A 23,282-nucleotide genomic window follows, 5' to 3' on the forward strand; every position below is an offset into this window, starting at 1 on the left:
CCTAGATAAATCCTCGGGGCAAAATGGGAGGGTGGGGGGGAGATGCCAGTTACAGCAGGATTTGGTTTGCTATGACATATCTAATTAAAGTGGGATCTGTGAGTGAATTTTTTTTTTTAATGAGAATGTGAGTGAAATGGGAAATTGTCATTTTAAGACTAATCAATATTCTCTATCTTGCCATCCAATTCCCCATATTAAATAACACTCGGTAAAACCAGAGTAGGAGACAAAGTGTAACAAAGAAGGCAGAGAAAACACACACACACACACACACACACACACACACACACACATGCACATGCACACGCACAAATAAACATGCACACAACCATACAATGTGAAATTAATTTCAACTCAGCAAATATTTATTAAGTTCTTACCTTGTACAAAGCATTAATTATGAATCATAGAACGTAAGAGCTGGAATAGATCCTGGAATCATAGAATGTTAGACTCTTTGAACCAAAGAATGTCAGATCTGATAGGGAACTTAGAATGTGGTATTCAAAGTTGGAAAGAACTCTGGACTAGAGAACACCTAGAATAGAGAATGTGAGAGAAATGGAAATCACCTTTGACTCAAAAATCATAGCGTGAGAGCTAGAAGAGAATATCTGAAAATAGAAGTGGTCTTATGATGGCAGGATATAGAATGTTGGACCTGGAGATGTTCTTAGGAAGGCAGACTATGAAATGTCTGAGCTGGAAAAGACCTTAGAACCTAGAATATAGGATGTCGGAGATCAAAGGGTCTTTAAACTCACAGAACAAAACATCTCACAGCCGCAAACTACCTTGAATCATGGAATGTCAGAGCTGGAAGGACTTAACCTTCTTCATCCAAACTTCACATTTTACAAAGGGTTAACAAAGGCCCAGCAAAAAGAAATGATTTGGTGAAATTCACGTCATGCATTAGTGTCATCTCCTGGTTCTTAGACTGTAACCCTTTCTACTACACTGGACTGCATCACCATAGGCTCTTCATGAGCATTGACTGTCCTATGCCAGATGGGGCGGTGGGGAGATTCCTAAGTATCCTTTGAGATTCTGCTTCAAGGCAGGGTCTGATTTAGGGAAAGGACTGGTGGCTTCCTTGCCACTGTCTGAAACATGGCCCCTGGGAAATGTTTCTCTCTGCACAGGGGGCTGGAACAGTCCTCGGCTATTCTCTGGAGTGCTCCTGGCAAAATTCTGCTAAAGGCCCAGCCAAACCCTGTCTTTGGCAAGTTAGAATGAAGAAACTTGGGTAAATAGTGGCATTAAGTGCACACAGAAACCCTTTTTGGAAAGAGCAAGCCCAAGTGGGAGTCATCTTGAAATCTGTAAGGCCCTTGATCATTTCAGTCCAGCCCCTCCCCCACTCCCAACAACATTTCCATGTGTTTGATTCATGGGCAGTTCTTTTCTTTAAAAAAGCAGTTTTATTAAATATTACTTAACTGCAAAGCAAAACCAGCTCAGAGGATGTGACTCAACATCCAAATGGAGTACAGCATGGCCTCTTTGACAGGAGGCTACCCAGGGTGAGGAGAAGTGACCGTTTTGATCAAGTTTTAGTTATGTTGGGTCACCTCCATAATACAGTCAGAACAGGACAGAGACCTGAGGGTATTAAATCATGAAACCATTCAGTACTAGTCATATGAAGGGTCTTAGAAAAATGATATAGACTATGAGAGCTGGACAGGGCCTTTGAATCATAGAATGTGAAATGTCACAGCTGTAAGGGAACTGAGAGACCATCTAGTCCCATTTTACAGATAAATAAAATGAGACATGGAGAGTGAAGTGACAAGGAACTATAGTTCATGTTTCTATAGCACTTAAAGTATACAAACTACTTGTAAGATGAACAATACAATATTATTGTCCTGATTTTACCGATAGTACACTGAGATTCCATAAAATTTCAGGGATGAAAGAAGCCTTAAAATCATAGAACCGTAGAATGTCAGAGATGGAAAGGACTCTAAAATCATCCAATGTAAATGCAGGAAGGTGGTCTTAGAATCCTAGGACAATCGATTATTAGGACGAAAATATTAAACATAGAATGTCAGAGCTAGAAGGAACTTTGGGAACCATCTAACCCATCTTCCCATTTTACAGATGTGGAAAGTTAAGTTCATACAAAGGAAATCATGTCAAGTCAACAAGTAATCTTAAGCACCTCGTATGTGCCAGGCACAGAGCTAAGCACTATAGGTGGTTTGCCCGGTTCACAGAGTGTACTAGCAGCAGAGCCAAAAAAAGACGCCAACTCTCCCGACACCTCGGCTCAGGACTCTTTCCAAAATACTCTGCTGCTTCTATTTATGAGGTCAATTTAAGTCCTAATTGGGTGGTTTACAATAATTTGAGGAACATCATAATATGATAATATATTAATATGATGTCTGACAGCTTTCTACCTATCAAATATTACTACTGTCTATGATAACAGAGGTTCAGAGCTGAGGTAGTTATAGAGATGGGTACCATATGGTCCTAGGACCTCCTTCAGGACTCAGTCTTAAGCTGGGTAGGGAAATTGGAACTGAAGGGGTAATAATTCATACATACATAACCACGATCCAAGAGAGAATTTGAAAATATTGTAAGAGGAGGAGAAAGCAACTGTTACTGTATTTCAGGCATCAGAAGGTTCATCTTTAGCTAGGGAGTAAAGAGAGGAGGGAATCTTCCATTATTATTAAGTTTATAGGCTAGGCAAGATGTTGCTAGGACCCACAAAAGCTTCACCCAGACTTAAGATACTCTGAGCAGCGGGGTCTGTCCAAGCCACTTTAATAAAGAGGAAACTGATCTGGAAGGAAAAAAGTCAACACTTTCAAACAGCTCTATATTAGGGTCAAGATAGTAATTCAAGACCCTGTCTCCCAAGCCAGCTCTCCTACTACTTGCTATTTATATATCCCACCTCCCTAAACATCCGAGTTCACTCTCTGATTTCTCCCTGAGGTTGGATAGGCCACCAGAGTCCCAACGCTTAGAGATGCAATGTTATTAAAACATCATTAAAACAATAGCTAACGGGGGGCAGAGCCAAGATGGCGGCTAGTAAGCAGGGACTAGAGTGAGCTCAGTACCCGAGTCCCTCCAAAAACCTATAAAAAATGGCTCTGAACCAATTCTAGAACGGCAGAACCCACAGAACAGCAGAGGGAAGCAGGGCTCCAGCCCAGGACAGCCTGGATGGTCTCTGGTTGAGGTCTATTCCACATGGAACTGGGAGCTGGGAGCTGGGAACGGAGTGGAGCAGCACCCAGCCTCAGCGGCGTGGACCATCCAGACCAGAAGCCAGGCGGAGGGGGCCCTAGCGCCCTGAATATGTGAGCTGCGGCAGTTACCATATCCCTCGACCCACAAACACCAAAGACTGCGGAGAAGGTTAGTGGGAAAAGCTGCGGGAGTGGAAGGAGTTCGCAGTTCGGCTTCCAGCCCCGGGGGCAGCAGAGGTGGGGCAGCTACAGCTGTTGTTACTTCCAGCTCCAGGCCCACCTGGTGGGAGGAATTAAGTGGCAGATCAGAGCAGGAGTGCAACAGCCTGCTGAAGATCTAAGCCCAGTCTGGACTGGGGGTCCTTGGGGAAGGAGGAGTGCGGCTCTGACAGAGCTGGCACCTCCCCCCCAAACGTAGAACATAGAACTCGTTAGTCTACAAGCAGTCATACCCCACTGAAAAACTCAAGGGTCAAGTTAGTTGGTTGGGAATATGGCCAGGCAGCGAAAACAAGCCCAGATTCAGTCTCAGACTTTGGATTCTTTCTTTGGTGACAAAGAAGACCAAAACATACAGCCTAAAGAAGACAACAAAGTCATAGAGCCTACAACAAAAACCTCCAAGAAAAACATGAACTGGCCCCAGGCCATAGAAGAACTCAAAAAGGATTTGGAAAAGCAAGTTAGAGAAGTAGAGGAAAAATTGAGAAGAGAAATGAGAAGGATGCGAGAAAACCATGAAAAACAAGTCAATGACTTCCTAAAGGAGACCCAAAAAGATACTGAAAAATACACTGAAGAAAACAACACCTTAAAAAACAGACTAACTCAAATGGCAAAAGAGCTCCAAAAAGCCAAGGAGGAGAAGAATGCCTTGAAAGGCAGAATTAGCCAAATGGAAAAGGAGGTCCAAAAGACCACTGAAGAAAATACTACTTTAAAAATTAGATTGGGGCAAGTGGAAGCTAGCAACTTTATGAGAAATCAGGATATTATAAAACAGAACCAAAGGAATGAAAAAATGGAAGACAATGTGAAATATCTCCTTGGAAAAACCACTGACCTGGAAAATAGATCCAGGAGAGATAATTTAAAAATTATTGGACTACCTGAAAGCCATGATCAAAAAAAGAGCCTAGATACCATCTTTCAAGAAATTATCAAGGAGAACTGCCCTGATATTCTAGAGCCACAGGGCAAAATAGAAATTGAAAGAATCCATTGATCACCTCCTCAAATAGATCCCAAAAAAGAAATCTCCCAGGAATATTGTTGCCAAATTCCAGAGCTCCCAGATCAAGGAGAAAATACTGCAAGCAGCCAGAAAGAAACAATTTGAGTATTGTGGAAACCCAATCAGAATAACCCAAGATCTGGCAGCTTCTACATTAAGAGATCGAAGGGCTTGGAATGCAATATTCCAGAAGTCAATGGAGCTAGGATTAAAACCTAGAATCACCTACCCAGCAAAACTGAGTATCATGTTCCAAGGCAAAATATGGATTTTCAATAAAATAGAGGACTTTCAAGCTTTCTCAGTGAAAAGACCAGAACTGAATAGAAAATTTGATTTTCAAACACAAGAATCAAGAGAAGCATGAAAAGGTAATCAAGAAACAGAAATTGCAAGGGACTTACTAAAGTTGAACTGTTTTGTTTACATTCCTACATGGAAAGATGATGTGTATGATTCATGAGACCTCAGTATTAGGGCAGTTGAAGGGAATATGCATATATACATATATATATATATATATATATTTTTTTTTATGTATATATATAGGTGAATGTGTATGTATGTATGTCTCTATGTGTATATGAATGTATGTGTATGTATGTGCATATATATGTGTGTGTGTTTTTATATATATATGTGTTTATATGTATGTGTATATATAAGTGTATGTATGTATATATATGTGTATGTATATATATATATATATGTAAAAGAGAGAGCAGACACAGGGTAAGTTGAAGATGAAGGGAAGATATCTAAAAGAAATAAAATGAAATTAAGGGATGAGAGAGCAACATACTGAGAGAGGGAGATAGGGACAGATAGAATGGGGTGGATTATCTTGCATAAAGGTGGCAAGAGGAAGCAGTTCTGTGGGAGGAGGGGAGAGGGCAGGTGAGGGGGGAATGAGTGAACCTTGCTCTCATCAGATTTGGCCTGAGGGGGAATACCATACACACTCAGTTGTGTATCTTACCCCACAGGAAAGAAGAGGGAGGAAGATAAAAAAAAAATGAAAGGGGGGGGGGATGATAGAGGGGAGGGCAGATGGGGGTGGAGGTAATCAAAACAAACACTTTGGAAAGGGGACAGGGTTAAGGGAGAAAATTCAATAAAGCGGGATGGGTTGGGAAGGAGCAAAATGTAGTTAGCCTTTCACAACATGAGTATTGTGGAAGGGTTATACATAAAGATACATGTGTGGCCTAGGTTGAATTGCTCGACTTCTTAGGGAGGGTGGGTGGGAAGGGAAGAGGGGAGAGAATTTGGAACTCAAAGTTTTAAAATCAGATGTTCAAAAACAAAAAAATTTTTTGCACGCAACTAAAAAATAAGATACACAGGCAATGGGGCATAGAAATTTATCTTGCCCTACAAGAAAGGAAGGGAAAAGGGGATGAGAGGGGAGGGGGGGTGATAGAGGGGAGGGCTGACTGGGGAACAAGGCAACCAGAATATAAGCCATCTTGGAGTGGGGGGGAGGGTAGAAATGGGGAGAAAATTTGTAATTCAAACTGTTGTGAAAATCAATGCTGAAAACGAAATATGTTAAATAAATAAATTTAAAAAAAAAATAGCTAACATCCGTTTGTTGTCTCCTATTACAAATCAGTGACTTTTTTCCTGCCACTAAATTGGCTGTTTCCAGAGTTAATGAAACTAATAGAAAAAGAAAAAACGGAAAATGTCAACATCTCCCAAAGACATGTATTTTCCCAGAAGCCAGATTCATCTGCCAACATGATTTGATTTTTCAACCCCCCAAAAGATAACCCGTGGGGCCAACCCTCAAAGGCCATCACAGAGCAAGAGGGGTGCCATACAAACAGAGGCAAATGGGCCTCAGGCTCAGTCAAGTAAAGCTGGTGGCTCCCTCCTAAGACACCACATTTGAGATAGGCCTCATTAAAACCACAGCAAAATAAATTGTCTAGCCTCGAGCTCCAGGGTTAAGCTGGTTTAGGACAGAAAAGGCACTTAATAAATTGCTTTTGAAGAAATAAAAACCATTTACATTTCTACAGTGATTTAAAAGTCTACCAAGTGCTTTCCTCACAACACTCCTTGGAAATGGGTAGTATAGATAATAGTATTTCCATTGCAGAGATGAGGAAACTGAGTCTTTGAAAGACAAAGTGATTTGCCAGTCCGTGGTCACATAGGAGAGGGACAAGTCAAGATTTTGAATCTGATCCATTCATGTCTCTGTCCCTCCCACTAGCCAATAGTTGGTCAATAAATATTTGTTCAAGTTTTTTAAGTTGTCAGATGGTGAAACTCTAATCATCAGCTGGAGACAGTACAACAACACAGAAAGAATGTTGAGCGTGCAGTCAAGGACACATGGGTTCAAATCTTGGTTCCAACACTTGCCAACTTTGTGAGCATAAGCAAGTCTCTTAGTTTCTTCATCTGTAAAATGGAGACAATAATATTTGCACTTCCTACCTCACAAAACTGTTTTGAAAAAAAGAGTCTTGTAAACCTTAAAGCTCAACACAAGAGATAGCTGTTGCTGTAACCCAGAATGACACAAATATTGGGGAACAATCAGTACTGGGCAGAGGTTGCAAGGATTCATTAACAGCTCCCTGGTATGTTCATAAGGATATAAATGCCATCAGTACAAGATGGGAATTGACTTTATTGTTCTGAAGTCACACGCTAAACTAAAAAGATGTCTTCTCAAAGGCCCATTTGGAACAAGGGTTTTTTTTTTTAATTAATTAATTTATTTTTAGTTTACAACATTCAGTTCCACAAGCTTTTGAGTTTCAAATTTTCTCCCCCTTCTTCTGGTTCCCCCTTCCCCCCAAGATGGTGTGCAATCTGATATAGGCTCTACATATTCAATTACATTAAACATATTTTCGCATTAGTCGTGTTGCAAAGAAGAACTATAACCAATGGAATGAACCATGAGAAAGAAGGAAAAAAAAGAGAGAGAGCAAATAGTTTGCTTCAATCTACATTCAGACTCCACAATTCTTTGGATGTGGAAAGCATTTTCCATCATGAGTCTTTTGGAGTTGTCTTAGAACCTTGCGCTTCTGAGAAGAACCAAGTCTATCAAAGGTAGTCATTGTACAATGTATTTTTAACTGTATACAGTGTTCTCCTGGTTCTGCTCCCGTCACTCAGCATCAGTTCCTATAAGTCTGAAGTCCACCTTATCATTTCTCATAGCACAATAGTATTCCTTTACGTTCATATACCACAACTTGTTCAGCTACTCCCCAACTGATGCGCAGCCCCTCAATTTCCAGTTCTTTGCCACCACAGAAAAAGCTGCTATAGATATTTTTATACACGTGGGTTTTTTTCCCATTTGTATGATCCCTTTGGGATACAGCCCTAGAAGTGGTATTTCTGGGTGAAAGGGTATGTACGTTTGTATATCCCTTTGGCCATAGTTCCAAATTGCTCTCCAGAATGGTTGGATCAGTTCACAACTCCACCAACAGTGTATCAGTGGAAGAAGGGTTTCTTAAGATCACATGGGAAACAGGGAAAATGATTCTTAGAATCTGAAGTCCTAGGTTCTATTTCTGTCCTTGCCATTTGCTAGCTATGAGACTTTGAGCAAGACTCTTTGGCTCACTGTGCTTTGGTTTATTCAACTATAAAATGACAATGAAAATATTGGCTATCTCACAGAATCTTTGGAGTTAGGAGAGATTTCCCATGTGCCTGAGCAGTGGCTGAGTTGGCAGGAGCAGCTCTACAGTATCCTGACAAGTGAGCTTAAAGCCTTTGGTGAAGATCTACAATGATGGGCCTCTTCTGGCCTCCTGAGGCAGCCCTTTTGCCTTTGGCTTACTATGAAGAAATAAATTTGAGTTATTATTACTTGTATTACATGGTTCCTGCAGAAATCAAATGAAACGCAGAACATAAATTGCTATAAAACTATATAAACTATTCATTTTATTATTTCATCCCTAGAGGCTAGAGCATGTTTCTATAAAATAGCTAATATACATTTCCCATCCAAATCATGTAATTTCCACTCAAAAGTGATGCTATCAATGTGGAATTTTCCTCCAATGACGTAAAATACAGATTGCAACACATCCATATTTGGCCATCCTGTATCAATATTCTGTAATAAATTCACTACCACGTGCTTAAGTGGCCTTCCTGACTTCTGCTCATATTGCAAAGACACTAGTGGAGCACACAGGCTCCCCATTAATTACCCTATCATTTGAATTCCTTCCACAAACCCTCCAGGACATGACTAATGACCTTGGTGATGTAGGCATCTGGGAAAAAATCTCATTGTCTTTCCAATCCATGCCCAATTGTTATACTCGTCGACATCTGCAACTATGTTGAAGAATTGAATGATGGCCATGGAAGTGCAAATTCAATAAAAAGTGTCCTGTGAATTGGATCATCTGCTGAATCAATAAGCCCTAGAAATAGATGACACTCCAACTTCAGATGTCCACAGCACTGTGACAATTTAGTCCTGTCTTTGCCAATTAAATTTCTCTTTTTTATTATTTATTATTATTTTTTTCCTTGTGTATATTTTATTTAATATTTTAGTTTCCAACTTTGATTTCCACAAGATTTTGAGTTACAAATTTTCTCCCCATTTCTACCCTCCCCCCCCCATTCCAAGATGGCATATATACTGATTTCCTCATTCCCCAGTCAGCCCTCCCCGCTTTCACCACATTCCCCACCCATCCCCTTTCCCCTTACTTTCTTGTAGGGCAAGATATATTCCTATGCCCCATTCCCTATATATTTTGTTTCCCAGTTGCATGCAAAAATTATTTTTAATTTTTTTTAAGCATCTGCTTTTAAAACTTTGAGTTGCAAATTCTCTCCCCTCTTCCCTTTCCACACACCCTCCGTAGGAAGGCAAGCAATTCAACATAGATCACACATGTATCATTATGAAAAACACTTCCACAATGCTCATGTTGTGCAAGGCTAACTATATTTCCTTCCATCCTATCCTGTCCACCTTTATTCAGTTTTCTCCCTTCACCCTTTCCCTTTCAAATGTATTTGCTTTTGATTACCTCCTCCCGCTATGTGCCCTCCTTTCTATCATCCCCCTTTTTTATCCCCTTCCCCTTACTTTCCTGTGGAGTAAGATACCCAATTGACTGTGTATGTTATTCCCTCCTCAAGTTGAATGTGATGAGAGTAAGGTACACTCATTCCTCCTCACCTGCCCCCTCTTCCCTTCCAAAGGAACTGCTTTTTCTTGTCACTTTAATGTGAGATAATTTACCCCATTCTATCTCTCCCTTTCTCCCTCTCTCAATATATTCCTCTCTCATCCCTTAATTTGATTTTTTTTTAGATATCACGCCTTCATATTCAACTCACCCTCTGCCCTCTGTCTCTGTCTCTGTCTCTTTGTCTCTCTGTCTCTCTCTGTCTCTGTCTCTGTCTCTGTCTCTCTCTACATATATATATATATATATATATATATATATATATATATATGAAATGTATGTATGTATGTATGTATGTATGTATGTATATTTCCTTCAGCTACCCGAATACTGAGGTCTCATGAATTACACACATAATCTTTCCATGTAGGAATGTAAACAAAAAAGTTCAACTTTAGTAAATCCCTTATGATTTCTCTTTCTTGTTTACCTTTTCATCCTTCTCTTGATTCTTGTGTTTGAAAGTCAAATTTTCTATTCAGCTCCGGTCTTTTCATTGAGAAAGCTTGAAAGTCCTCTATTTTGTAAAGTCTGTATTTTGCCTTGGAGCATGATACTCAGTTTTGCTGGGTAGGTGATTCTAGGTTTTAATCCTAGCTCCATTGACCTCCAGAACATCATATTCTAAGCCCTTTGATCCCTTAATGTAGAAGCTGCTAGAACTTGTATTATTCTGATTGTGTTTCCACAATATTCTAATTGTTTCTTTCTGGCTGCTTGCAGTATTTTCTCCTTGATCTGGAAACTCTGGAATTTGGCTACAATATTCCTAGTAGTTTTCTTTTTGGGATCTTTTTCAAGAGGTGATTGGTGGCTTCTTTCAATTTCTATTTTAACTTCTGGTTCTAGAATATCAGGGCAGTTCTCCTTGATAATTTCTTGAAAGATGATATCTAGGCTCTTTTTTTGATCATGGCTTTCAGGTAGTCCAATAATTTTTAAATTCTCTCTCCTGGATCTATTTTCTAGGTCAGTGGTTTTTCCAATGAGATATTTCACATTGTCTTCCATTTTTTCATTCCTTTGGTTCTGTTTTATAATATCTTGATTTCTCATCAAGTCACTAGCTTCCACTTGCTCCAACCTAGTTTTTAAGGTGGTATTTTCTTCAGTATTTTTTTGGGTCTCCTTTAGCAAGTCATTGATTTGTTTTTCGTGGTTTTCTTGCATCACTCTCATTTCTCTTCCCAATTTTTCCTCTACTTGTCTTACTTGCTTTTCCAAAAGCTTTTTGAGCTCTTCCATGGCCTGAGCCCAATTCATATCTTTCTTAGAGGCTTTTGATGTAGGCTCTTTGACTTTGTTGACTTCTTCTGGCTGTATGATTTGATCTTCTTTGTCATGAAAAAAGGAATCCAGAGTTTGAGTTTGATTTTGAGTTTGAGCCTGAGTTCATTTTCGCTGCCTGTTCACATTCTCAGCCTACTACTTGACCCTTGAGCTTTTTGTCAGTCTATGACTGCTTTTAAAGTAAAGAGTACTTTGTCCCAAGCTTTAAGGTCCAAGCACTGCTGTTTTCAGAGGTACTTCTACTCCACTGTCACCCCAGGCTCTGTCACAGCAGCAATCCTCCTACCCCAAAACTGCCAACCCAGGCCACAATTCAGATCCAAGCAGGGCACAACAAGAGAATCTGCCTTCGTGCCCACAAAGTGCTCCTTGCATTGCCACTCTGATCTGCTGCTAGATTCCTCCCACCTTATGTGCTAGGGACTCAGGAAGCTGCTGATGCTGGTGCTCTGGAGGCAGCCTCAGTAGCTTCCTGCCACTGCTACTGCCTCCACTGCATGACCTCCTCCACCCCCAGAGTCGGTGGCTGGACCACTCTGAACTTGATCTCAAAGTTTCCCCCTAAGCTGTTCTTTGTGATTTGTGGGTTGAGAAGTCTGGTAACTGCCACAGCTCACTGTTTCATGGCCCCGAGACCTGTTCTAGCTGGCTGATTCAGGGTCTGGTCTGTCCTGGCACAACCCACACTGGGCTACCCTCTGCTCTTAGCACCTTGGGATAGACCCTTCCTGGTGACCATCCAGGCTCTCCTGTGCTGGAGATCTAGTTCCCTCTTCTGTTTCATGGGCTCTGCAGCTCTAGAATTTGTTCAGAGCCATTTTTTACAGGTGTTTGGATGGATTTGGGGGGGAGCTTAAGCAAGTCCCTGCTTTCCTGCCCCCATCTTGGCTCTGCCCCCCCCCCCAGTTAAATTTCTTGATCTCTTTTAGACTAGTATTCTCAATATCTCTAGGATGTTTTTGGTAATTAGCATTAAGGTGCTTTGAAAAGCTGAACCACAGTGACGAAACACAATTATACTGAGAACAGAGAGTTGTTTAGTGAGAGGTAGCAAGTAAAAGAACCACAGGGGAAATCTCTAACACCATAATGAACACAGAAAGCTATCAAAAATGTCTTTTTACACATAAATCTACATTTTTTTTTCAAATCAAAGCTCAATTTATTGTTTTAGTGATTGTCTGGACTTTAAAAATTATAGAGAAAATTTTTAATAATGGAGATTTAAAGTGTTGTGAGTATTTTTCAGAGTGGTGGGTATTTTTGTAATTTTTTATTTTAAACTTAAATACAAAAGAAAGAAAAAAACAAACTTAAATATTAAAAGTTAAATACAAAATAAAAAAAGAAAAAAAAAACATTGCCATGGGCTCAGCAGAACATGAGAGGATTCAAAATATGAAGCAATGTATTTCCATTTCAAGAATGCCTATATAATAAATACTACACATTGTGTTCAGAGCTGTTCATCTTTACTTCTTTGTAGGTTTTATTTTGTTCCCTGTTGAGCACTTTTTATTTTGTTCTTCACCCCCCCCCCCCCCGCCCCCCTTCCTTCCCCCTCTCCTCCAAGAAGGCTACAACTAAGCATCAGTATGATGGGGTATAGGCTCTGGGAGCTCCCTTGAACTCTCCTTGAATCTTCCCACTTCATGAGGTATTTGCCTGAGGCCATAAGCCTTTCATTATCACTAGGCCCAAATCTCTGTTACTTTCAGCCTAACCTAACCCTCCATTGTCCAGCTACTTCCTACCCCTGATCTTATCAAAATATCTATGACCAAATCTGTTACCCTTAAACTAGCCTAGCCCTCCATTGTCTCTTACCTCTGGATGGCCTCCTGCAACTTCCCACCTTTGATCCCATCGAAATCCCATTTTCTTGGCTCCTAGTGTCTGACCTCTAGTTACCTCAGCTACTGGCCACTCCCATCAAGGCTTTCCCTAAACCCTTCCTCTCCTCACCCCAGAACCAGCCCTAGATCCCTCCCTCAGTCTTTGCATATAAAATCCATCTTGCCTCCATGAACATGCTCTGATTCATTTGAGCTCAGCAGATTGAATCTGGCCAGCTTGTCAATATGAGCGTCACAAATGGTGAGATTTCTTGAGACTCTACCTAAGGGCAAATCTTTAATAAACTTTGTTTTTCCCTTTGACTGTAAGAAGGCTTGGGTCAAATTCATTCGAGCAGGATCTGGCACGTGCGTGTGTGTCTGTGTGTGTGTGTGTGTGTGTGTGTGTGTGTGTGTATAATATAATGGAGATTTAAAGTGTCGTGGGTATTTTCCAGAGTGAAGAGGTTTTTTTTGTAAATTTTTTTATGTTTTAAACTTAAATACAAATAAGAAAAGAAAAAAAAAAACCTTGCCATGTGCTCAGCAGAACATGAGAGGATTCAAATATATACATATATGTGTGTATGTATATGTGTATGTGAGTTTGCATGTGTGTGTATATATGTATATATGTGTGTGTATATGTCTGTATGTGTGTATATGTATATATATGTATGTGTGTATGTCTATGCATATGTGTTTGTGTACGTGTATACATATACATGTACACATACATATATACTCATTCATATATACACATATATACACAAACATATATGCATACTTATAAATAGACATGCATGCATATGCTTACATATACATACATATGCTTAGACATCTATAATCATACTCATATAGACATATACATTCCTATGCATCTATGTAAGACTATACTATACTTGTTTGTACTCTTTCTCTGAAGGTGGATAACATCTTCCTTGGAAGTCCAAGTATTTCCATATTTTTCTAAGTCCACTAAGTTATCATTTCCTTCACCACAGCAATATTCCAACACTATACTGTCTAGTTATTTTAGTCTAAAACAATATTGATTAATATGGCTGACCTATAATGTAATTTCCCTACTTTTCTTTTTTATTTAAATCTATTTTAGTTTTAACTTTGTCTGAGATCATGATTACCATCCGTACTTCTTTTTCCTAATAAGTTCTATTCCTGATCTATATTATATGTACGTGTATCTCTTATTTCCTATCTTTCCTGACTCTTCTACTTTACTTCCACCTGCTACCTAGCTCTCCTATTACTTAACCTACCCCACGTCAAGGATCCCTCCCTTATCCTCTCCCCTCCGCCCTTTCCCTTGCCCTCTTGTTTCTATAGGAATTTATGTGACTTTTATAGCCTTCCAAATATATATGTTATTCCCTCTTTATCCCATTCTCATTCATCTAGACACTCTTCTATGCTGCCCCTGTCCTTTATCCTATTCCCTCACCCTCTTATGTCTTTATAAATTTAGAAGGCTTTTATTCCCCTCTAAATGCATATATTGTTCTCCCTTTAGCCCAAATCTTGTGCATGTAGGACTCCCTCTAAAAATCCTTCCCCCACCCTTATCCCCTTAGCCTTTTATTTCTAAATTTAGAAGGCTTTAATATCCTTCTAGATATACATGTATCATTCCCTCGTTAATCCATTCTTGATGAGATTTGGGTTCCAGAACTACCAGCCATCCTTCTCATCTAATTACTGTGTGTTACTTCTTCTCCTCATTCCTCATCTGGACAATTACTTATTTTACCTTTTCCTAGAAGGTTTACTTTTTAGAAACACGTCATACTCAGATCTACCCCAATCTTTCTTTCAAACTATCCAATTACTAGTTGCAATCTTAGACACACGTTTTACATTTCCTCTCATAAAAAGTAAACAGTCTGACTTTATTGAGTCCCTTATAATTAGTCTTCAATGTGGACCTTATATTTCTCTTGGATCTTGTATGTCAAATTTTCTAATTAGTTCAGGTTTTTTTGGTAACAAAATTCTGAAAGTCTGGCAATTTATTGAATGTCCATTTGTTTTCAATCAGGATTATGCTTAACTTTGCTGCATGATATTTTCAGCTGCTACCCCAGTTCTTTTGCTCTTTGATATATAGTGTTCCGAGACCTGCAGTCTTTTAGCATTGCCTCTACTAGGCCTCATGTGATTCTAATTGTAACTCTGCCATATTTTAATTGTTTTTTTTTTCTTGTTGCTCATAATATTTTCTGGTTGAGCTGAAGGTTTTGGAATTTAGCTATGGTATTCCTGTAGGTTTTCCTCATAGGATCTCTTTCAGGTGGTGATAGGTGGATTTTCTCTATTTATATTTTTCTCTCTTGTTCTAATGCTTCAGGACAAATTTCTTTAATTATTTCTTCCTGCTATTGAATCAAGACTCTTCTTTTATTGTAGCTTTCAGGTAGTCCAATTATTCTTATATTTTCTCTTCTTGATCTGTTCTCCAAATCAGTTCTTTTTCTTATGAGATGTTTCACATTCTCTTACATTTTTTCACTCTTTATATTTTGTTTTATTATTTCTTTATCTCTTATAACTTCACTGGCTTTCCCTTGACCAATTGCAGTTTTCATGGAGTCACTTTCTACCTTAAGATTCTGGATCTCCTTTTGCAATTGGTTGACTTTCTTTTCATAATTTTATTTTTCTTGGATTGTTCTTTTTTAAAATTTTTCTCCTCAATCTCTCTCATGTGATTTTTAGTCTTTTTAAAGTACTATGGATTCTTTTTGGGCAGGTGGCCATTTGATGTTACTCTTTTGGGTAGAAGATGCATGTTTTGCTTCAGTATTCTCCTCTGAAGATGAACCCCAGTCATCTCTATTCCCATAGTAACTTTCTATGGTTGAGTTCTTTCTCCTTTGCCTGCTGCTTTTTTAAAAATTCATAGCAACTTGTAATCACCTCTAATCCTAGATTATGGGGGATGGTGCATCTGGCCTCAGGTTCTCCTTCGGTTCTCCCATCTGGCCTGGAACTGAAACCAAGAACTCTGGCTTACTGTAAGTGTCCACAGTCAGCAGCAACCCCTCCCCACTGCTTCTGCACTCATTGAACATGTACTCATTCCTTATCTCCCAGGGCCACATCTATCCAGCACAGCTGAGCCTGGCTACCCTTTTTAGCAGAGGTTCTATTGTAGTATTAATCTGATCAAAGATCTTCTCCACCCACTCAATAAGGCTGGGTGGGCCTAGGTAGGAAAGCATGATTATATCTTTGTTCCTAAGTAGGCCTAAAGTCCCTACTTACTAGGTGCTAAGCTGATGTGGGTGTGAAGCCCTCAGGGCCCTAAGGGGAGTTGCTAAGACCAGAGTCAATGGTATGTGCACTGACTTCTAGTCAATCAGATGATGGCTAGGACTGCATAAAAAGAGAGCCCAGAACTGGGAACAGCAGAACTGGGAGCAGCAGAGTGGAGAGCAGCAGGATTCAGAAGCAGAGAGCCAGCATCAAGACTGCAGAGTGGAGAATGCTGAACAAGAGAGAGTTGCGGAGGTCAAGGAACTCAGAGCCAGCAGAGCTGCAAGAGAGAGTGCTGAGCAAAGAGTTAGGATTCATGAGTGATCTTTTTATAAGAAGGAAGCTACAGTATGGCTTGCTATAATATTTTGTTATGATTTCCTTGTTACTACAGTGAGGTGGGCTTATCGGTTTTCGAATATTATTGCTACAATATCAAATTGAGGGCATTGGTCCTTGGATCTGATCCTCTGGAGTCTAAATAAATGTTATACTTCCTCTGCCTTCTACCTGGAGAATTCCTTGTACTTTGAGATTCTGAACCACTCAGGCATGTCCATGGCCCTTTCTGAGGTCATCAATTTTGCCTTACTGCTATATCTTCCCCTGCTCAGATGCCTGACTCTGCACACTGTCCAAGAGGAGAAAATTCCTGTGGCTGGGGTTGAGGTTACCTCCCAACCCAGTTTGTCCCAAGGCTTGCCACTTTCTGTTTCAGTGGAACTAACCAGAAAGTGTTTACACTTCACAGGGACTAAACCTCAGTCCCAGGATTTTTCCTCCATTCTCCTTTTTCTTCTATTCTTTTCCAGTTGTCCTAAAAGCACTACTGTTCTACCCCAACTCTTGTTTATTTTTAATCTCTCTACATTCACCCTGAGGTGCTATTTTGTCTTGTTTTGGAGAGAAATCTGGAGACCTTGGAATTTTCTGACCTACTCCACCATCTTCCCAAAATCCTCTCTTATAATATAATTTAAATGATAACTTTGAAGTTATGAGACACACACATATCTAAAAGGAGGATGGGGACAGATTACTTTTCCTAGGTCAAGAATGGCTTGACTTGACATAAGGCCACACAGAGAACCCAACTCCTTGCAGAGGGAGGGAGAGAGAGTATAAAAGAAACAAAGAGAGAAAAAGGCTCTAGATCACTTCTCTGACAACTGGGTAAAGAGAGGAGCACTTCTACACACTGCTGCCTAGAAATCAAGTACAGTTACAATGATCTCTAGTTACTCCATCAATCTTATAGACAGACCGTGAAGACACTATCTTTGGTTATGTTGTTAGTCAAGAAAAAGTGAGAAGAAACAGGAGGAGAGAAGAGTACTATTTATTCCTGTGTGTAATAGGATGGAAAGAGAGCAAGAGGTCAGAAGACTATTATTAAGCTGAGCCACTAATTCTATCCTAATCAGGTGTCTTCATGCTAGGATTTAGGTCTAGTCAGCTTTTTCTTCTTGAGGACTATGGTAAATATATCTTTTGCATCTTAAGTTCTGCCAGATATAAAGATGGTATCCTTTTTCCTGTGCTTGAGTCTATTTAGAATTAAGGAGACCTTGCCCTGTTAATAACAGAAAGCTGTCTCCCTAATGCTATCAACTTGATTTGTTGGGATTGGTTATCATACTGACTTGAACTGGGCCAGCTCATAGGAGCTGGGGTCAAAGCTGGTTTGAGAAGAGATACATATGATTCCAGACACGCTTCAGTAGAGATATGATAAGGGAGAAACAGCAGACATGTAGGAGATGCTGCTTCTTCGATATGATCCTGATTTCTAGCTTACATCCCTAGAGACTGCTAGAATGGTCTTTCTTGGGTGATATCAGTTTATTTCTCTTGGTTTCTAGTTTCTCATGGTTTAAACTAAGGCATTATCTGAGAACTGCAAAGTTGATTCATTCTTGTAAATTTTCTAATACATTCTAATATAAAGTTTTTATCCAAATTCTGTTTACTATTTTTCTTGGGTAAATGGGTTTACTCACTATTTGATATTTGCAATGATATACCTAGTTATCAGATAGGAAGAAACTAAGCTGCTGAGTAAAAGCAAAGGTCTACCTACTCCCTTAGGAGTGACCACAGAAGCAGGTTTTCTTCTGAACCCCTAAACAATGTACTCCTAGACTAAAGATATTTGAGGGAAATATATAGAAAGAATTCTAGCCAAATAGCCCACTAAGAGACTGGAGAAATGGAAATATTTCCATTTTATAGATGGGAAAACCTAAATGAAATGATTTTCTACCCAGTATGAAACTAGGAAGTAACAGAACCAGAATCTGAACCAATGTCTTAAAACTTCAAACCCACTGTTTTTCCCTCTAAATCAGGCTCCCAGTTTTAGTTTTCCTTATACTAAACCAGACTATATAACGCCTAGTAGATTTCAGGAATTCAAAAGCATTCCTAACCAGCAATAGCTGTACATTTAGAAACGAAAAATTTGTCCTCTTTCTAAATTGTCAATCTTGAGAGAAAGTTGCACCTAATTCATAGTTACTTATTTCACACACTAGTTGGGGGCCTGAGAAAATGTTTTGTAATCAATTTTGTGTAAATTAAATCACATTTAAAGGCATCATTTTGTGAAGAGAATAATTATCCCCTAATGTTCTAGTTGGTAAATATGGCTTTTCTTTGCTAAGTGTGGGTTTTGTAATGAATGGTCCAAGTGCTATCAACTATGATTATTTTGTTGTCTTGACCTTAGTGTGCATGTAAATGTGTATATACATATATACAAATGTATATATACATATATATACATATATAATAAATATGCACATAAACATATACAAACATATGTGTGTATAAGAATAAGGAGTGGATCTGTGATTGGGGTTTTTTTTGGAGGGGGGAAAGCAAGGCAATTGGGGTTAAGTGACTTGCCCCAGGTCACACAGCTAGTAACCATCAAGTATCTGAGGATAGATTTGAACTCTGGTTCTTCTGACTCCAGGGCCAGGAGTCTTATTCATGGCACCGCCTAGCTGCCCCTGATTTTATTTGTAAAGAGAACTAATGAATGAGTAAAATCTTTCTGCTCATACAGATTGGCACCTTTTTACAAGTTGCTTGAGGAGCTTTGGTTGGAAGATAGGTGACAACTTGGCAGTTAAGTGGTACAGTCAATAGAGTGGTAGGCCTGGAGTCAGAAAGACCTGAGTTCAAATCCAACCTTAGATACTTACAAGTTCTGTGATGTTGGGCAAAGCAATTATCCTTTGTTTGCCTCAGTTTCCTCAACTGTAAAGTGAGAGTAATAATCATTTACCTTCCAAGATTGTTGGGAGGATCAAATGAGATATTTATGGAGTATTTAGCATAGTCTCTAGTGCACAGTAGGTGCTATATAAACACTAGCTGTTATTAATATTATTTTTTTGTGGCACTGAGAAGTTAAGTAACTTAATGATTTTCCCAGGAACATAGAGCCAGAATGTGTCAAAGGCATGACTTGAATACAATTCATCCTAATTGCATGTCTAACTCTCCATCTACTATATACAGCTGCCTCTTGTATTTGTGTATTTTTACATATGTAAATGTATGTCAGTTCTATAGCTTATTTATGACATGTACATATATATGTATATATGTTTACTTTGTCTTCTGCTTCCATCTCATTGAAAGACTGGGGAAACAACCCAGCTTATTATAAAGGAAACATAAGCAGCTTGTTAGGAAGTTTTTTTTTAAGATGTCACTGAAATAATGAATGGTTATTATGCCCTAAGCCCACAAGACCTCACCCAGTGCATGTGGTTACATAAATGTCTTTTACCTAAATAGCATTAGACTCTTATTATCACTACTGCTATGCACTCAGCCCCTGGCTCTGACTCTAAAGCTTTCAAAGCTGCATTCGTTAAAATGAAACTCCCCAAGGGTCCAGGGAAGTGGTAATCATCTCATCTGCTTGTTAGATAGTGTGATGGAGTGGAAAGAACATTGGTCTGGAAGTCAGGAGACCCGAGTTCTAGTATCAGTTCTGCCACTGACTCATTGGATGATCCTGGAAAATTTGTTTGTACCTTAGTCTCTTTATCCACAGAGAAGAGGACTTAACGTACCCAATAATCTCTAAGATTCCTCCTAGTTCTAACATTCTATGCTTCTGGGATTTTAAGATCATTTCCAGTTTTTGATCAATGCATTTAAGTACACTGCCAACCCTGATGGCCTTATGGTATGTTGGTTGTTGTTCTTTGTTCTCCAAGGGACCAAATATGACATCACTATGCTAGAGTCAAGTTTCAGTGTGTCTGACTGTGGCTGATCAGACCAATATGAGCTTGGAATGTTCTACCACAGATTGGGCACAAATAGTCCATGTGAACATTTGGTGTGTTACTAGATTACCAAGGCATCATAGTGTAATCAAAAGATCAGTGCATTTAGAATCAGAAGCCCTGCCCCACTTCTCAGTAGTTACTCAGTCTTGGGCAAGCCGCTTTACTGTTTGGAGTTTCAACTACCTCAAGGAGAGAGACAGAGACAGAGAGACATTCAGAGACAGAGACAGACAGACAGAGACAAGAGAGAGACAGACAGATAGACAGAGACAGACAGAGAGAAAGAGAGAGAGACAGAGAAAGAATAATATCTATACTGAGAGGAATCTCATTCTTTTCCAGGCTGTATTCCGGACTTCCTCCACCATTCCCTAACTCTTTACCCTGAAGCCTGACTATATCCCTGGAATTCATACATTCGAAATACCCTTCTGCATCCAGGTCTCTCCCTCCTATTGAATAGTCCCACCCAGAATCTCCATTTAAGAGTGGTGCTCAAGCCTGCCAAGTTTCCTTCCTTTCCAGGCTACATACACTTGGACTTCCGTCTACCATGCCTGCTTGTTCCCTCCCCTTTAAAAGCTTCCTTTAGTGTGTTATCCTCCCATATTATACAATGTAAGATCTCTGAGGGCAAGGACTGTCTGTTTGTATTTGTATTACCAGGTTTAGCTCATAAGTACTTAATAAATGCCCGTTGACTAACAAACAGGGTTGCTGTGCTGATAACAGTGAAGCATCTGGAGAGGAAAGCACCTTAGCAATCACCTAGAACCATTTCCTTATTTTACAGATGAGGAAATTCATGTGTCCAAGGTCTCAGGACTAATAAGGATTGAAACTGAGGCATCTTGACTCCAAATTCAGCACTCTTCCTGTTAATTATGTAAGGTCTTCTTACCTACTAAGAGTTACATATTATAAGTTAATATTATTCTTATCAGTAAGGTGTTGGCCAATGGACAGCCCATGGGTTGTCCAAGCATTCCATGCAACTATCTAAGAAGGAGTTAAAATCTTCATGGGGGAGGGGAGGAGTGCCCAAATGGATGAATTTATAAATCCTTGAAACACTGATCATCATGGTTATTGTAGTTGCTGTTATAGCACCAACCAATTGGCATAGGATCTCATCATTTGGAGGGACCTCAAAGGCATCCTGAACAAGAATTCCCTCTCCCATATACTGAAGAATGATGATCCATTCTCTGCTTAGAGTCTTCCAGTGAGAAAGAATACATCAAACTTTCTCAAAACCACTTATTCCATTTGTGGATGCTTCCAGTTAGTAACTTTTCCTTCCTTTTGTTGTTGTCCTTTTTCATTCATGCCCAACTCTCCATGACCCTATTTAGAGTTTTCTTGGCAGAGATACTGAAATAATTTGCTATTTCCTTTTCCAGCTGATTTTATAGGGGAGGAAACCGAGGCAAACAGAGTCAAGTGACTTGCTCAGGGTCACACAGCCAGTAAGTACCTGAAGTCAAATTTAAAGTGATAAAGATGAGTCTTCCTGACTTAAGGCCCAGCACTCTCTCCACTGAGCCACCCAGCTTCCTTCCTTTTACTCATGCCAAAATCTCCTTTGCAATTTCCGCAATTTTTGTAATTTTACTTTAAGGAGCTAATCATCACAAGTTTAATCCCTTTTCTTTATGAAGGCCCTTCAGAAACCTATAAATAACTATCCTATAACCCTGAAATTGCTTCAGATTTAGTTTGGAACTGGTGAAAAGAACTCATCAAGGACTTCTAAGTGCTCTTTTATGATCACCAAATTTATCTTGTTTCAGGTATTAGTCACTTCAGCTCTATCCATATCATTTCAAAGATTAGTCTCCTTGGCAGAGAAAACAGATGCAAAATAATAATGCAGGGACCTAGGTAGGTAGATGGTACAGTACTTCGAGATTTGGACCTGGTATCATCAAGAACTTAGTGAAAATCTGGCCTCAGACACAAGCTGTGTGACATTGGCAGGTCGCTTGACCTTTGCCTCAGTTTCCATCAGCAAAGTGCGAATAATGATCATCTCCACACCCTTGAGTTATTAGGATAAAGTGAAATAGCAAATTTAAAGTGGTTTGCAAACATTAAAGCAATATATGGTGCTAGCTATTGTGATAACGTACATTTGTATAATGATTTGAGTTTTAGAAAACACTTTTTTTCACAATAATATGAGGAATAAAGTATGCATCTATTATTGGCTGCATTTTACATATGAGGAAACAGAAGCTCTAAGATGTTGAAGGAATTGACCATAACCTTATATCTAGTAAGTATTTCAGGCAGAAAGAGTCCTAATTTCAGGTCTGGTAATCTATCTACAATATTTCCTCTCAACAAAGAGTCAAATTTTTTTTATTATTTCTGTTAGAACTGCCTCATGCACTACCAGTTCACCTATCCTCTTGTTTGATCCTGATTTTTCTCCAATGTTGGTTAAAAAAAGATCCCCAAATCCACCCTGTTTGTTGTCCTTGGCATTCCTTGCCAAGTGCAGCCCATCCAGTGTTTTTGCACTCCTGATGTTTATTAAGGGTAGGCAGAATACCAGTAAGAGGGAATATGAAAAGCGGGCATTTACCACAAGGAGAACTATGAGAAAAGGCTTGGAGGTGGGAAATCTCAGGGTGTGTTCAGAACACAGTCCTTTAGTATGGTTGGAAGATATGAAGTAGAAGGAATATGAGATAAGGTTGGTAAGGTCAGTTGGAGGGTAAGGGAAGTTGGAGGGGTAAAAAGATAGCAAAGGTTTATAGGGAAGGACTGACCACAATCCTTTAGATACCCTTAAAGATTTGTGTTCCCAGGGCCTCAGTCACTCAGGATCCCAAGTTCCAAAAACTTACTTGTAGCACTGCCAGTTTTCTTGTCTCAGAAGGTTTCACAGATGTTCAGCA

This window comes from Trichosurus vulpecula, chromosome 3, assembly GCF_011100635.1.
Source record: "Trichosurus vulpecula isolate mTriVul1 chromosome 3, mTriVul1.pri, whole genome shotgun sequence".
Taxonomy (NCBI): domain Eukaryota; kingdom Metazoa; phylum Chordata; class Mammalia; order Diprotodontia; family Phalangeridae; genus Trichosurus; species Trichosurus vulpecula.